Raw genomic sequence first — 14,416 nt, 5'->3', positions numbered from 1 at the left:
AAAACTGAGCATTATCTTTCAGGGGAAAAGATGGACATTCAATAAAATAGGGGATTTTTCAATCATTTCTGATGAAAAGACCAGAGCTGAACAGGAAATTTGATCTTCAACCCAAGACTCAAGAGCAGTTTTTGGTAAAAGAAAAAAAAACAACAACTACTGTGGTTTGGGGTTGGAATTTTTTTTTTTTTAATGCAATTGGGGTTAAGTAACTTGCCCAGGGTTGAACAGCTAAGATGTGTTAATTGTCTGAGGCCACATTTGAACTCAGATCCTCCTGAATTCAGAGCTAGCACTCTATGCACTGAGTTATTAGCTGCCCCAACAGCTATGTTTTTTTTTTTAAAAAGGTTAAAATGTTTACATCCCTACATGGGAGAAGATGATACATGTTAACTCTTGAGAATACCAGATTTAGACTGAAGCAAAGGAAGTGTAAATTAAGAGTTGGGGAAGCATTTTTGAATGACTTGCAATTTGGAAACATTTGTCTTCAAGAGATTTAGAATCTCATTTGTTTGAATCTATTAGAAACTGATGACTTCCTGACAGTAAACTCTTGCCCTTGTCTGGAATACTCCCTCGTTATCCCTTTTTGTATATACTGATTTGATCTGTCAATTAATCAATAGATATTTATTTGGCATCTACTGTATGCTGGGCTGGGGATGTGAGTACAGAGAATAAAACACTCTCTAATGGGGGAGACAACAAATACATATATAAAATATAGACTGAATAAATATAAATTAATCAATATGAATATACAAAAAGGAGTTCTATACAAGGGAATTTGGGAGGGAGAGTACTAATGGTTGGGGAAATCAGTAATAGATTCTTATATAAAATGGTGCTTGAACAGAGTCTTAAAGGGAGGGAAGGGGGTGGGGGTGGGGAGTACATTCCATGCATGTGAGACAGTTGCTGCAAGGGATGGAAATAGGAAGTAGTATGAAAAACAGAGAGAAGGTAAGTTTGGCTGAAGGGCAGCTAATGTCCATTGCAGCTAGACAGACAGGCTGAGGCCAGGTTGGGTAGGGTTTTAAAAGCTATTCAAAGAAGTTTATATTTGATTCTAGAGGTAATAAGAAGCCACTGGAGTTGGTTGAGTGGGGGAGTCACATGGCAGATCTGTTTTTAAGGAAAATTTCTTTGGCAGGACAGTGTAGGATGAACTGGAGTGAGAAGAAATTTGAGACAGTGAAACCAATGAGGAGGATGTTCAGTAATCTAGACAAGAAGCAATGAGGGCCTAAATGAAGGAGTCGAATCCTGTAAAATTCAATTCCAAACTGACGTTCTTCTGGAAGCCTTGTCTGATACCTTCCCATTCCTTCTTAGGAGCAGTTTTCTCTTTCATAACTCACACAAGTCAATTCAGTATAACTCAATTCAATTCAACAAGTGTTTATAAAGTCCTATCATATACAAAGCCTTGTCTGATACTAAAAATACAAAGAGAAAAGCAGCATAATCCCTCAAGAAACTCAAATTCAACTGGAGAACTACACAGAAAAGTAAACGTGAAGTCATCTGAAGAAGGGGTCAGGGAAAGAAATCCAAGCTATCTTCTTAAAAGAGGTAGCTAAGAAGAAAGATAAGGATTTCAGAATTCTGAAAGGAAGAGATAAAAAGGAACTGCATTCCAACTAAGGAGATGCCTTAGACAAGAACACCAAGGTAGGAGATGGAATGTCAATTTGGGGAAACAGTAACCCATTAGTGTAAATAAGGCTAGAAGAGTAGTTCTGAGCCAGATCAATCAATCAACCAGCATTTATTAAGCTCTTATTTTGTGCCAAGCACGTGATTTATACAAGGTTTTAAAAGCCAGACTGAAGAGCTTGTATTTTATCTGAGAGGCAACAGAAAGGCAAAGAAGGTTTGCGAGCAGGAGAGTGATGGTCTGAAGGGAGTGGTTTAGATCCTTGGGTCCTAGATTTTCATTGATTATGAGCTGTTGTGAAATGTTAAACCAGTTGGCAAGTCTTATTTGGTTGCTGTAACATGAACTGATCTGGGCCCACTCTCTGGGAACTGGGCAAGGCACATCTCTTCCCTACTCCTTCCAGGGTTCTCAGGGACCTTGGGAGATTTGTAGTCTCTCTTTCCTCTACCATCAACCCCAACCGCCTTTGGCTTTGTTCACCCCTTTCCTCTCCACTCACTACTGATAAGGGATCAATAACTAATGCCCTAGTTCCATTTAACTACTTAAAGGTATCAGTGTTGTGCTGACTGTGAAACCCAGATTATGAATTGACAGAAACCCAGATTATGAATTGACAGAATACCAAGGAAGGTTCCACTTTTTTCATACTTTAGGATGTTAGCTTCAAAATCTGGAAAAATGGTGTACCAAGAAACCTTCTGAATCTTTCCTATTACTCCCCTCACTCATCACTGAGATCCCCAAGAGCCAAGAGAGTATAATTAAAGTTGATAGGACATTTTGAATGCTTCTGCAACCAAGGGACCTCCTCTTCTATCAGTTACAGAATACCAACTCATATTCCAAGTCTGCCTTTTCAAGGCACTTCCTTATACATTATCACAATTTTCCCATAAGCAGCTTCTGAGCATCCCTCATGTGGAGAGATGCCATCTTAGGGGGTCTGGACATACTCCAGATACTCATTATAGTTCATATAGTTCATAGTAAATCATTTATTTATAATTCATGAGTATATTATATATATACTTATAATTCATGAGTAAATCAATTCATTTTAAAAGCTTTCATGTGAATTTGAAGGGTATCAACCTCAATCTCATTCATATAGAAGATAACAAAATCTCATAAAGTTCAGGTATCTACTCCATTCAGCAAGAAGCCTGCTCAGTGAAGTTATGATTGAGAGAAGGAAAAATCCAGTCATGAACTATCACAGAATCTTTTGAGTTATTGAAGTTACTTTAGATGAACATGGATTTGTGTATCAACATTGATCAAATGAGATAATATCTGTAAAGTGCTTTGTGAATTTTAAAGTGCTATAAAATGTTAGCTATTATTATTATCGGAAATAATGATTTATATCTTGAATATTTCTGCACTAAACCATTTTGGTAGGTAAAAATAACCTTGGAGTCTTTTTCAATATTGCTTATCCTTAATTTATTCTATAATTTGATAGAAATTTCATGGTAACTTCATAGGACCCTACCTTTACATAGAGAGGAACCTAAGAAGTCATTTGTATTGTCCAAACCTCTCATTGGATATTTAAATTCAAAATCTTTTTACAGATGAAGTATCTGAGTCTCAGAGAGGTTTAGTGTTTGCTCAAGGTCCCACAGAAATAAGTAGCTGGATTGGACCTCAAATTCAAGATTATACTCCAAATCCAATACTTTTCACTCTATCACATAATCTCTCCTAGAAACAGTTTTGAAAAGTTAGTTGCAAAAATACCCACCCAACCAAAACCATTTGATCATCTCTAATTGTGAAACTGTCAGTGTCTCCTTTACCCCTCCAACTGTGTTCCGTGACAAGGAAGAAAGGAAGGAAAGAAGAAAGGAAAGAAGGAAGGAAGGAAGGAAGAGAGGGACAGAGAGAAAGGGAGGAAAGAGGAAGGGATAAAGAAAATAAATATGTATTAAAGCACTTCTATGTTCCAGGCACTGTGATAAGTACTTTTCAGACAGTATTTTATTTGATCCTCACAACTACCCTGCTAGGTAGATGCTATTATTGTCCTCATTTTTTTTGCATTTGAGGAAACTGAGTCAGATAAGGTTAAATGACTTGCCTAGGATCACACAGCTAGTAAATCTATGGGGTCATATCTGAACTTGGATCTTCCCAACTTCATAACCAGATCTATTCACTGGTAACACTACAGACTGAGAATACAAGCTCACATATGCTTCAGTTAAACCAACAGAATACTCACAGAAATACAAATTTTCAGGAAAATTTTTAAAATGAAAATAAGTTGAGCTTATTTTATTAAAGCTGATGACTGATGAATTTCAGGGCCTGAATAGACAGACACTCCTATTTCACATACCTGTGCTATCCTACTTCAACATCAGGAAGACAGTTAAAAAGTCATCACTAAAAACTAGTAATATGATAAAGAAGAGCAGGCAAATGTAGAATGCAAATGCAGAGTTTTTAATGTCAGTGTTCTCTCTCCATATTCTCTCACTGCATTCTCAATCATTAAATACAAGTATTTGCAGGGACTTTAGCAATATGGAATGTCTGAGTCCTGTGGTTTGAGATAGATGAAGATAACTAGATAGAATTCAGAGACAGCATAACAAAGTTGCTGAGCTGGATGAAAGAATTGAACTTACCTTTTAAGTCTCACCTCCTGCTATTTTTCTTTAAAAGGGCATAGAACTCCTTCCAGATTTAGCCCCCTACCTAATCTCTTCAGGTTCTCTCTCTCCCTGACTGGTATTTGTTTTCTCATTACATCTGCACACATGCTGGTAGATTGGCATAATTCTCTAAAGATGTGGCTTTGTAACTATAATTCATTTTCAGGGTCCTATAGAAATCTCTGGTATAGTGAAATGCATACATACATTTATATCTATCTCTATATTTCTCTCTCTATATATAAACATACATTTGCATTTATCTTATTATTAGTGATTTCAGAGCATTCTTTCCTATGGTTGTTAATAGTTTTCAATTCTTTTATTTATTACATCATATTTCTTTATCAGTATTGGTTGTCTATATATTAAATACCAAACTCCTACCTGGGAAATTTGATATGGAGATTTCTCTTCCCTCCCTCCCCCCTCAGTTTACTACTTTCCTTCTTAATCAGGACGAATTATTTTGTTTGGGCAAAAGCTTTTCAATTTCATACAACCATAGGTATGAGGAAACAAAATGATCATTCTTCACAAATGATATGATGACATACTTAGAGAATTAATCAATTAAAAAACTAATCAAAATAATTAACAATTTTAGCAAAGTTGCAGAATATAAAATAAATTCACATAAAGCTTCAGTATTTCTATATATTACCAACAAAGTCCAGCAACAAGAGATAAGAAAAGACATTCCATTTAAAATAAGCACAGGCAGTATAAAATCCGAGAGTCTTCCTGCCAAGATAAACTCAAAAACTATATGAACACAATTATAAAACACTTTTTACACAAATAAAATCAGATCTGAACTAAAAAAATTAATTACTTATTCAAAGTCCAAGCTAACATAATAAAAACCATAATTTTATCTAAATTAATTATTCAATGCCATGCCAATCAAATTACCAAAAAAATTTTCTAGAACTAGGAAAAAATAATAACATTCATTTGGGAGAAAGAAAGATCAAGAATTTCAAGGGAATTAATAGGAAAAAATGTGAAGAAAGATGGCCTATTTATATAAAATCTTCAACTATATTATAAAGCAGTAATCATCAAAACAATCTGGTACTGGCTTATAAATAGAGTTCTGGATCAGTGGAATAGATTAGATACATAAGCCACATAGCAGTGATTAGTAGTAGTTATCAGTAAATGACTAATTAACTAGTAGTCATTAGTAAATGTCTAATAATCTAATGTTTGATAAAAAGCAAAACTACAAGCTTTGAGGACAAGAACTCACTATTTGACAAAAACTGAAAAGTAGTTTAGCAGAAACTATGTATAGACCAATATCTGACTATATAGACCAAATGGCTACTTGATTTAGATGTAAAGGGTGATATCAAAAGCATATTAGAAGATCATGGAACTGTCAAATCTATAGATAAAGGAAGAATTTATGACCAAATGAAATAGAGAACACTGAGATATAAAGTGGATGATTGTAATTATATTAAATTTGGAAGTTTTTGAACAAACAAAACCAATGAACCCAAGATTAGAAAGAAAGCAGGAAATTGGAGAACAATTTTTACAGCAAATGTCTCTGATAAGCACTTCATTTCTTAAATATAGAGAGACTGAGTCATATTTATAATACAAATTATTCCTCAATTAATAAACAGTCAAAGGATGTAAAGTATATGAACAGGAGTTTTCGGATAATCAAAGTGATCTGCAAGTATGAAAAAAATGTCCTATATCACTATTGATTAGAGAAATGTGAATTAAAACAACTTTGAAGTACTACCCATACCTATCACAATGGCTAATAGGACAAAAAAGGAAAGTGACATATGTGGGAATGTGGGAAAATTGGAACACTAATAATATACTGTTGGAATTTGAAGTGATCCAACCATTCTGCAAAACAATTTGGAATTATATTCAAAAGACTTATAAAACTGGGCATATCCTTTGATCCAGCAATATCACTACTAGTCTATATTTCAGAGAGATTTTTTTAAAAAAGGAAAAGAATCTATTTGTGTGGCAAAGAATTGGAAATTGAGGGGATGCCTATCAATTGGGGCATGGCTAAGCAAGTTGCAGTGTATGATTGTAATGGGGTACAACTGTGCAATAGGAAATAATGAGCAGAATGATTTCAGAAAAACTGGAAAGACTTACACAAACTCATGCATAGTGAAGTGAGCAGAATCAAGAGATCACTGTACACAATAACAGCAATACTGTATGATAATCAACTATGAATGATGTAGCTATTCTCTACAATACAATGATCCAAGTTGAGGCCAGTTCCAATGATCTTGTGATGGAAGTGAGCCATCTGAGAGTGGGTTATAACATAGCATTTTCATTCTTTTTGCTGTTGTTTATTTGCATTTTGTTTTTGTTTTTCACTTTTTCCCCTTTTTGATCTAATTTTTCTTATGAGGCACAATAATTATAGAAATATGTATAGAAGAATTGCACATGTTTAACATATATTGGATTACTTGCCATCTAGGGGAGGGGGCAAGAGGAAGGGGGCGAAATTTGGTACACAATGTTTTGAAAGTGTCTATGTTGAAAAATTATCCATGCATATGTTTTGAAAATAAAAAGTTTTAATAATAATAATAAAAATACCACTAACTCTTAATCATCAAATTTAATTAACCAAGAAGGCAAAAGCAGAGTAATCAAAACATAACCACCTACCATAAACTATAAACCCAAGTCATACTCCCCCTCCAATGTACACGGTTGCCATGGAAAAAGGATTAGACTGGGCATAAATGTTCATTAAAAAATGAAACCTAGTAGGAAATACTAGTATTACTGGTTACAACCTGGACTGAATACCTGGATGTCCGTAGTCTGTTTAGAGAACAGTGAGAATGCTCCTCTTGTCAGGTCTGCAGAGCATCATGAAACCATTTCTCTGATACTCTTGAACCAATGAAGCAATGTTGAGCTCTTTTAACTAATTATAGCCTTAGGGATCTTCAGAGCTTTCCAGATCTGCTCCTTTGGCTAGGTATTAAATTAAGGCAGCATGACTTCCTCTTAAGGGGAAAAAATTCCCTTTCAGTTCTTCTCTCTAGGCTTTGAGGGGATTGTTTCCCTTTCAAGCCATGAAAAGTAGTAAAAGGCCACAGAAGCAAATCTCTGGGGAACTTCCCTTCTCTCAAGTTGTAGATGACAAGAGAGCAAAACAGCCTTTGCCAGCAAGCTCTTCCCACAGAACAGGAAGGCTGCTTTCTCCAGCCAGCTCCACACAGGTCAGCTTTCCGGGTCAGTGACAAAACCTGCCTTTCTTTATGCAGGTGTGTTCAACTCTACTTAGCTTCTCTGTTCCATAAGTGTGTTTGATGCCTTCTCTCTTAACATTTCAGCTCCAATTTCCATGTTTTGTCTTTTGTAAGCAGCATTTTCTCTTTCCCTTCTTTGAGTTTTCTCATCTGGTTTCCTAAGACACTCCTGCCTCCTGTCATATATAGGGAACTACCTCTCTCTTGGCTTGAAAGCCCCTAACATCCATATTTCTGTCAGAAAACATACAATTAATTAATATAGAATGTCCTCCATAGTACTCCAAAAATTCTTTGATTTGGAATTTCCCCAAAATAAACTCCAAAGTCATGAAAATCAGATTCAGATTAGCAGCTGGGACACAATGCACTGTAGCCAGATCTTAACTCAGTCAGCATTTTTATCTTTCTTTTAGTTTTTATTTTTATTTGTTATTTTTTAAATTAAAGCTTTTTTATTTTAAAACATATGCATGGATAATTTTCAACATTCACCCTTGCAAAACTTTGTGTTCCAAATTTTTCCCTCCCTTCCCTCACCCCCTCTTCTAGATGGCAAGTAATCTAATATATGTTAAAAAGTGTGATTCTTCTATACATATTTCCACAATTATCATGCTGCACAAGAAAAATCAGATCAAAAAGGAAAAAAAATGAGAAAGCAAACAACCACAAAAAGAGTGAAAATACTATGTTGTGCTCTCATAGTCCTCTCTCTGGGTGTCAATGGTCTCTCTCCATCACAGGACCATCGGAATTGGCCTGAATCATCTCATTGTTGAAAATTTTGCTTTAATTTTTAAATTCAAATTTATTTTATTTTTAAATCTGCATTCTCTCTCTTATCCCCTTTTCATCTTGCCATAAAACATGGCAAGCATGTTGTTCAATCATTTTTCAGCCATGTCTGTCTCTACATGACCACATTTGGGGTTTTCTTGGCAAAAATATTGGAGTGATTTGTTATTTTCTTCTCCAGCTCATTTTATAGATGAGAAAACTGAGGCAAACAGGATTAAGTGACATAGCTGTTAAGTGTCTGACGTCAGATTTGAACTCAGGAAGATGAGTCTTTCTGACTCCAGACCCACATGGCCTTCCAGCTGCTGCTTTACCTGGCTGCCCTAACAAATATGTATGGATGATCAAGCAAAACAAAGGGAAAAGAATAAAGTCTCTGAGTCTGCCACTTCTCCATCTAGACAGACAGTATTTTTGTCTCTGAACTGCTTTCTCTCAAGTCCTCTCAGTATTTTTATGTGGGGGACAATTTCAGATTCTTAGAACTCTTTGTCTTAGGCTGCTTTTCTCCATGTTTGCCTCACACAAATATCAATGAAATATCCACCTAAGAAAGGGACAATCCTTTACATTTACATGGGCCTTAGCTCTTTCACTAAACTGTAAACTTTCTGAGGATATGGATCATAAAAATTCAATTTATCTTTGTATTTCCCCATCCCCATCCCCAGTGCTTAGCATGGTGCTTTTAGCCATAGTAGTAAATAAAATAGGAAATGGATCTATGATTTCTCGGTATAGGCAAGGTATAGATTTCCTCTCAGGTGAGGAAACAACCTCTAACTAATTCAGATAGGCATCTCTTCTGTAATTTATTGTAAATAGTTGCCTAAAGCTCCAAGAGCTTAAGTGACTTTGTCAGTCACACAGCTAGTATTTGTCAGAAGCAGAATTTGAATCTGGATCTTCTCAGCCTAAAAGCAGATTTTTTTTTTTTTTTTTTTGGCATTGGACTTGACCTTTTTTTAAAGGAGAATCTTTTTTTTTTCTCAATAATTATTTTTCCAAATACATATAAACATAGTTTTCAGCATTCATTTTTGTAAAACTTTGTGTTACAATTTTTTTCCCCTTACATCCCACTTCCCCAAGACAGCAAGCAATCCAATATAGGTTAAATATGTACAATTTAGACCAATTTTTTTTTTACCACTATACCATGATGATAGGCCCTCAATAACAGTTGTTGAATGAATAGATGTATGCATGGATGACAAAATATACCTTGACTAATGATTAGTTATACAGTTTCTTTTAAAGAATCTGTGTATCAAAAGAAAAATACTTTACACAGTACATCAAATTAGTCAAGCCTTATGATAGTGTGTGTGTGTGTGTGTTTAAATAATTTTTATTGAGGACTTTCTTTTTTATATATCACAGTCATTTCTGGGAAATATTCCTACACCTCTTTTTCCTTGACAAAAATAAGCCCTGACACTTGTAACAGAGAAAGAGTTGAGGAAAAACACCCAAAGTAGCTCCCCTATCTGATAATGCACCCATCTTTCTGCCATCATTTCATGTCTGCTGAAATAGAGGCATGTTTCATTATTTTCTTTCTAAGATCATCACTGGCTTTTCAAACTCAAGAGTTTGGCTTCCATTTAGTGATCTATTCCTCTTTATATTGTTGTAATCATCCTCCATACCATTCTTTTGGTTTTGTATATAGCACTTTTCATCAATTCACATCCATCTTTCAATGCTTTCAAATGCATTTCTCATGTTCATCATTTCTTACTACACAGTAATATTCCATTATGTTCAATTGCTACAGAGTTCATTCAGTTTTTACCCCCATTGATTGACACCCATTTTGTTTCCTTTTCTTTCATATCACAAATTACTGCTATGCTATAACAGATGTATGCAAAAAAGATTAGGTAAGTAGAAAAAACTGTAAGTTAAATAGTTGGAACAACCCAGAAATATTAAAAACTCTAAATAATTCCTTTAATACTTATGAAAAGGAAACTCAAAATGAACAGGAAAAACCTAGCAACTATTGAGATCTTAAATTATTTTTAAAAACTTTTTATAATAACTTTTTATTTTTCAAAATATATGCAAAGGTAGTTTTCAACACGCACTTCTGCAAAACCTTGTATACCATGTTTTTTTTTCTCTCTCTCTACCCTAGACAGCAATCAATAGATTAAACATGTGCAATCCTTTTAAACACATTTCCACATTTATCATGCTGCACAAGAAAAATCAGATCAAAAAGGAAAAACAATAAGAGAAAAAAAACAACAACAACAAAAAGGTGAAAATACAGGACAAAATAGTCCATGATTATAGCAATCTAGTGTTTGACAAACTCCAAAACCCCAGCTTTTGGGATAAGAACTCACTATCTGACAAAAACTGCTGGGAAAATTAGAAACTGGTTTGGCAGAAACTATTAGAAATAGAAATAGGCATTGACCTATACCTAACACCATATGCCAAGATAATATCAAAATGAATTCATGATTTAAACATAAAGAGTTAAATTATAATCAAACTAGAAGAATATAGAATAATTTACCCCTCAGATCTGTGAAGGAAGGAATTTGTGACCAAAGAAGAACTAGAGATCATTATTGATCACAAAATAGATAATTTTGATTATAGTAAGTTAAAAAGTTTTTGTACAAACAAAACTAATACAGACAAGATTAGAGGGAAACAATAAATTGGGAAAACATTTTTTACATTCCAGGGTTCTGATAAAGGCCTCATTCAAATTTATAAGAATTCAAGCCATTCTCCAATTGATAAATGGTTTAAGGATATGAACAGACAATTTTCAAATAAAGAAATTGAAAGCATTTTCAATCATATGAAAAGGTGCTCTAAATCACTATTGATCAGAGAAATACAAATTAAGAGAACTCTGAGATACCAGTACACTCCTCTCAGATTGGCTAAGATTACAGGAAATGATAATGACAAATGTTGGAGGGGATGTGAGAAAAGTGGGACACTGATGCATTGTTGGTGGACCTGTGAACAGATACAATCATTCTGGAGAGCAATTTGGAACTATGCTCAATAGGTTATCAAACTGTGCATACCCTTTTACCTAGCAGTGTTTCTACTGGGCTTGTATCCCAAAGAGATCTTAAAGGAGGGAAAGGGACCCACATGTGCAAAAGTGTTTGCAGCAGCCCTTTTTTGTAGTGGCCAGAAACTGGAAACTGAATGGATGCCCATCAGTTGGGGAATGGCTGAATAAGTTACAGTATATGAATATTATGGAATATTATTGTTCTATAAGAAACGATCAGCAGGATGGTTTCAGAGAGGCTTGGAATAAGAAACGATCAGCAGGATGGTTTCAGAGAGGCTTGGAGAGACTTACATGAATTAATGTTAAGTGAAGTAAGTAGAACCAGAAGAACATTGTACACGGCATCAGTAAGATTAAATGATCAATTCTGATGGACGTGGCTCTTCTCAACAATGAGATAGTTCAGGCCAATTCTCATGATGAAGAGAGCCATCTACACCTAGAGAAAATCTGCAGGAACTAAGTGTGGATCACAACAAAGCATTTTCACGCTTTTTGTCATTGTTTGCTTTCATTCTATTTTCTTTCTCATTTTTTTTCTTTTTGATCTGATTTTTCTTGTGTAGCAAGATAATTGTATAAATAAAAATTCCTATATTGGATTTATATATATTTTTACCATGTTTAACATATATTGGATTACTTTCCATCTAGGGGAGAGGGTGGGGGGAAGGGGAGGGAAATTGGAACACAAGGTTTTGCAAGGGTCAGTGGTGAAAAATTATCCTTGCATATGTTTTGAAAATAAAAAGCTTCAATAAAAAAGGTGAAAACACTATATTGTGATCCACATTCAGTTGCCAGTTGTCTATCTAGATGCAGATGGCTCTCTCCATCATAAGTCTACAGAAATTGGCTTGAATCACCATTGTTTTTATTAAAGAGTCAAGTTCATCACATTTGGAGATCTTAAGTTATTTTTTTTTATTTAATAGCCTTTTATTTACAGGATATATATATATATGGGTAACTTTACAGCATTAACAATTGCCAAACCTCTTGTTCCAATTTTTCACCTCTTACCCCGCCCCACCCCCTCCCCTAAATGGCAGGATGACCAGTAGATGTTAAATATATTAAAATATAACTTAGATACACAATAAGTATACATGACCAAAACATTATTTTGCTGTACAAAAAGAATCAGACTCTGAATTATTGTACAATTAGCTTGTGAAGGAAATCAAAGATGCAGGTGTGCATAAATATAGGGATTGGGAATTCAATGTAATGGTTTTTAGTCATCTCCCAGAGTTCTTTTTCTGGGCAGCTAGTTCAGTTCATTACTGCTCCATTAGAAATGATTTGGTTGATCTCGTTGCTGAGGATGGCCTGATCCATCAGAACTGGTCATCATCTAGTATTGTTATTGAAGTATATAATGGAGATCTTAAGTTATTAAAGTACAATATTTTCAGAGTTTCTACCACTTCCCTATGATTTCAGCTTTTTAGAACTACAAACTTGAACAAATGACTGCAAATTAAATTATAAAAGAGCTTAAGTAGGAGTAGAACATAGCAGTACAGTCCACAGACAGCTTCCAATGAAACACGGGCATTGAGTCATTACAGGAAAGGCAGTGATAAGGTGTAGTCTTCCACTGGTTTCCTGAAGGTTGTTGCAGTAATCCATAGATGTCAAGCTATTCTCTGTGATGTCATTTCTCCATATTTGTTATGCTTCTTTTTTTCTGGTATTGATTAATTTAAAAATCTATGCATACATGTTTAATATGGAAATATGTTTTGCATGACTCCACATGCATAACAGGGACCACCATAGCTTTCTTAATTGTTGGGGGAGGGACTAGAAGGAGAAAGAATTTAGAACTCAAATTGTTTTAGATGAATGTTTTAAAATTTTAACTTTATTTTTTATAAAATAATTTTTATTGATATCTTTTGTTTTTATTTCTAAATATAGTCTAGCTTTTGCTTCTCCTCAGAGGACCATCCCTTGAATCAACAAAGAAAAGAAAGAAGAGAGGGAAAAGAGCAGTTCAGCAAGACTAATCAAAAACATCAACTGAACCTTACAGTATAAGCATGTATACTAAAGACTATCTAGAGTTTCCCATCTCTGAAAAGAAACTCTTTTTTTAGGATGAATTTCATTATCATGATAATTCTAAGTTTAGTTTCTTTTGTTGTTTTTCTTCCTACTTACATTCATGTAGGTATTTTATATTTTTTGCTGTTTCTCTTACTTCACTTTGCATCAATTCATACTCCTTTTCACTTTTTGTAATATTCATTCACTTGAAGAGTTTGAAAAGGCTAGAGTTCATGCTTCCATGTCTTCCCTCCAAAGCTATGTTGGGGTTTTTTTGTTGTTCTTTTTTTCCACTCTACAATACATTATATGAATTGGGCGGGTTACTTACCCTTCCTGACTGTCAATCAACACTGGTAAAAGAGAAGGATTGAAGCAGACCTTCTGAAGGTTCCTTCCACTGTAGGATCCCCATGATCTCTATATCCTGGAAAAATCATAAAATCATACTTTAAACCACCTAAAACATCTTTTCCATTTCTAACTCATGATTTAATGTCTGCAATTTAGTAGATATTGTCAGAAGGAGGAAAAAAGAAATCAGCATACTCCCATCTGAACTAAATGAATGTTAAAAAAAAAAAAAAAGCATCATAATACATTGAAAAAAAAAGTCAATGACCTGACACACCATTAGAGATAAGAACCTGACTTCATCATCTTGATATTCTTTTTTTGAAATATCAATTTTTGGAAGCTTTTATAATCTTCTAAGATAATAATTTAGTTAAAAGTAATTTAAATCAATTTCCAGTTATATAGAAGAATTAGGTCCAGTATCCTAAAACATTCTCTTTCGGCATAAATATATTTAACATCATTGAGACATTAAAATCTATATAAAGTATCAGGGTGCCTCAGAGATGATTATGATAAACATAAAATTATTATAATT

The 14,416-nt window shown here is 34.3% G+C and overlaps 1 protein-coding gene across 5 annotated transcripts in view; it reads right to left on the bottom strand.

The window, feature by feature from the left end:
* Positions 1 to 14,416, bottom strand: part of METTL21A (methyltransferase like 21A) — a 98,060-nt gene that overhangs the window by 70,741 nt on the left and 12,903 nt on the right. For all 5 annotated transcript variants that reach the window (XM_031958199.1, XM_031958195.1, XM_031958197.1 and 2 more), the window contains exon 3: positions 13,853 to 13,948. The gene's annotated coding sequence lies outside the window, so the exon portion shown is untranslated. The remainder of the gene's footprint in view (positions 1 to 13,852; positions 13,949 to 14,416) is intronic.

Source organism: Sarcophilus harrisii, chromosome 3 (assembly GCF_902635505.1).
Source record: "Sarcophilus harrisii chromosome 3, mSarHar1.11, whole genome shotgun sequence".
Lineage (NCBI taxonomy): Eukaryota > Metazoa > Chordata > Mammalia > Dasyuromorphia > Dasyuridae > Sarcophilus > Sarcophilus harrisii.
The sequence above is the reverse complement of the archived record's forward strand: the minus strand, read 5'-3'. Positions and strand labels throughout refer to the sequence as shown.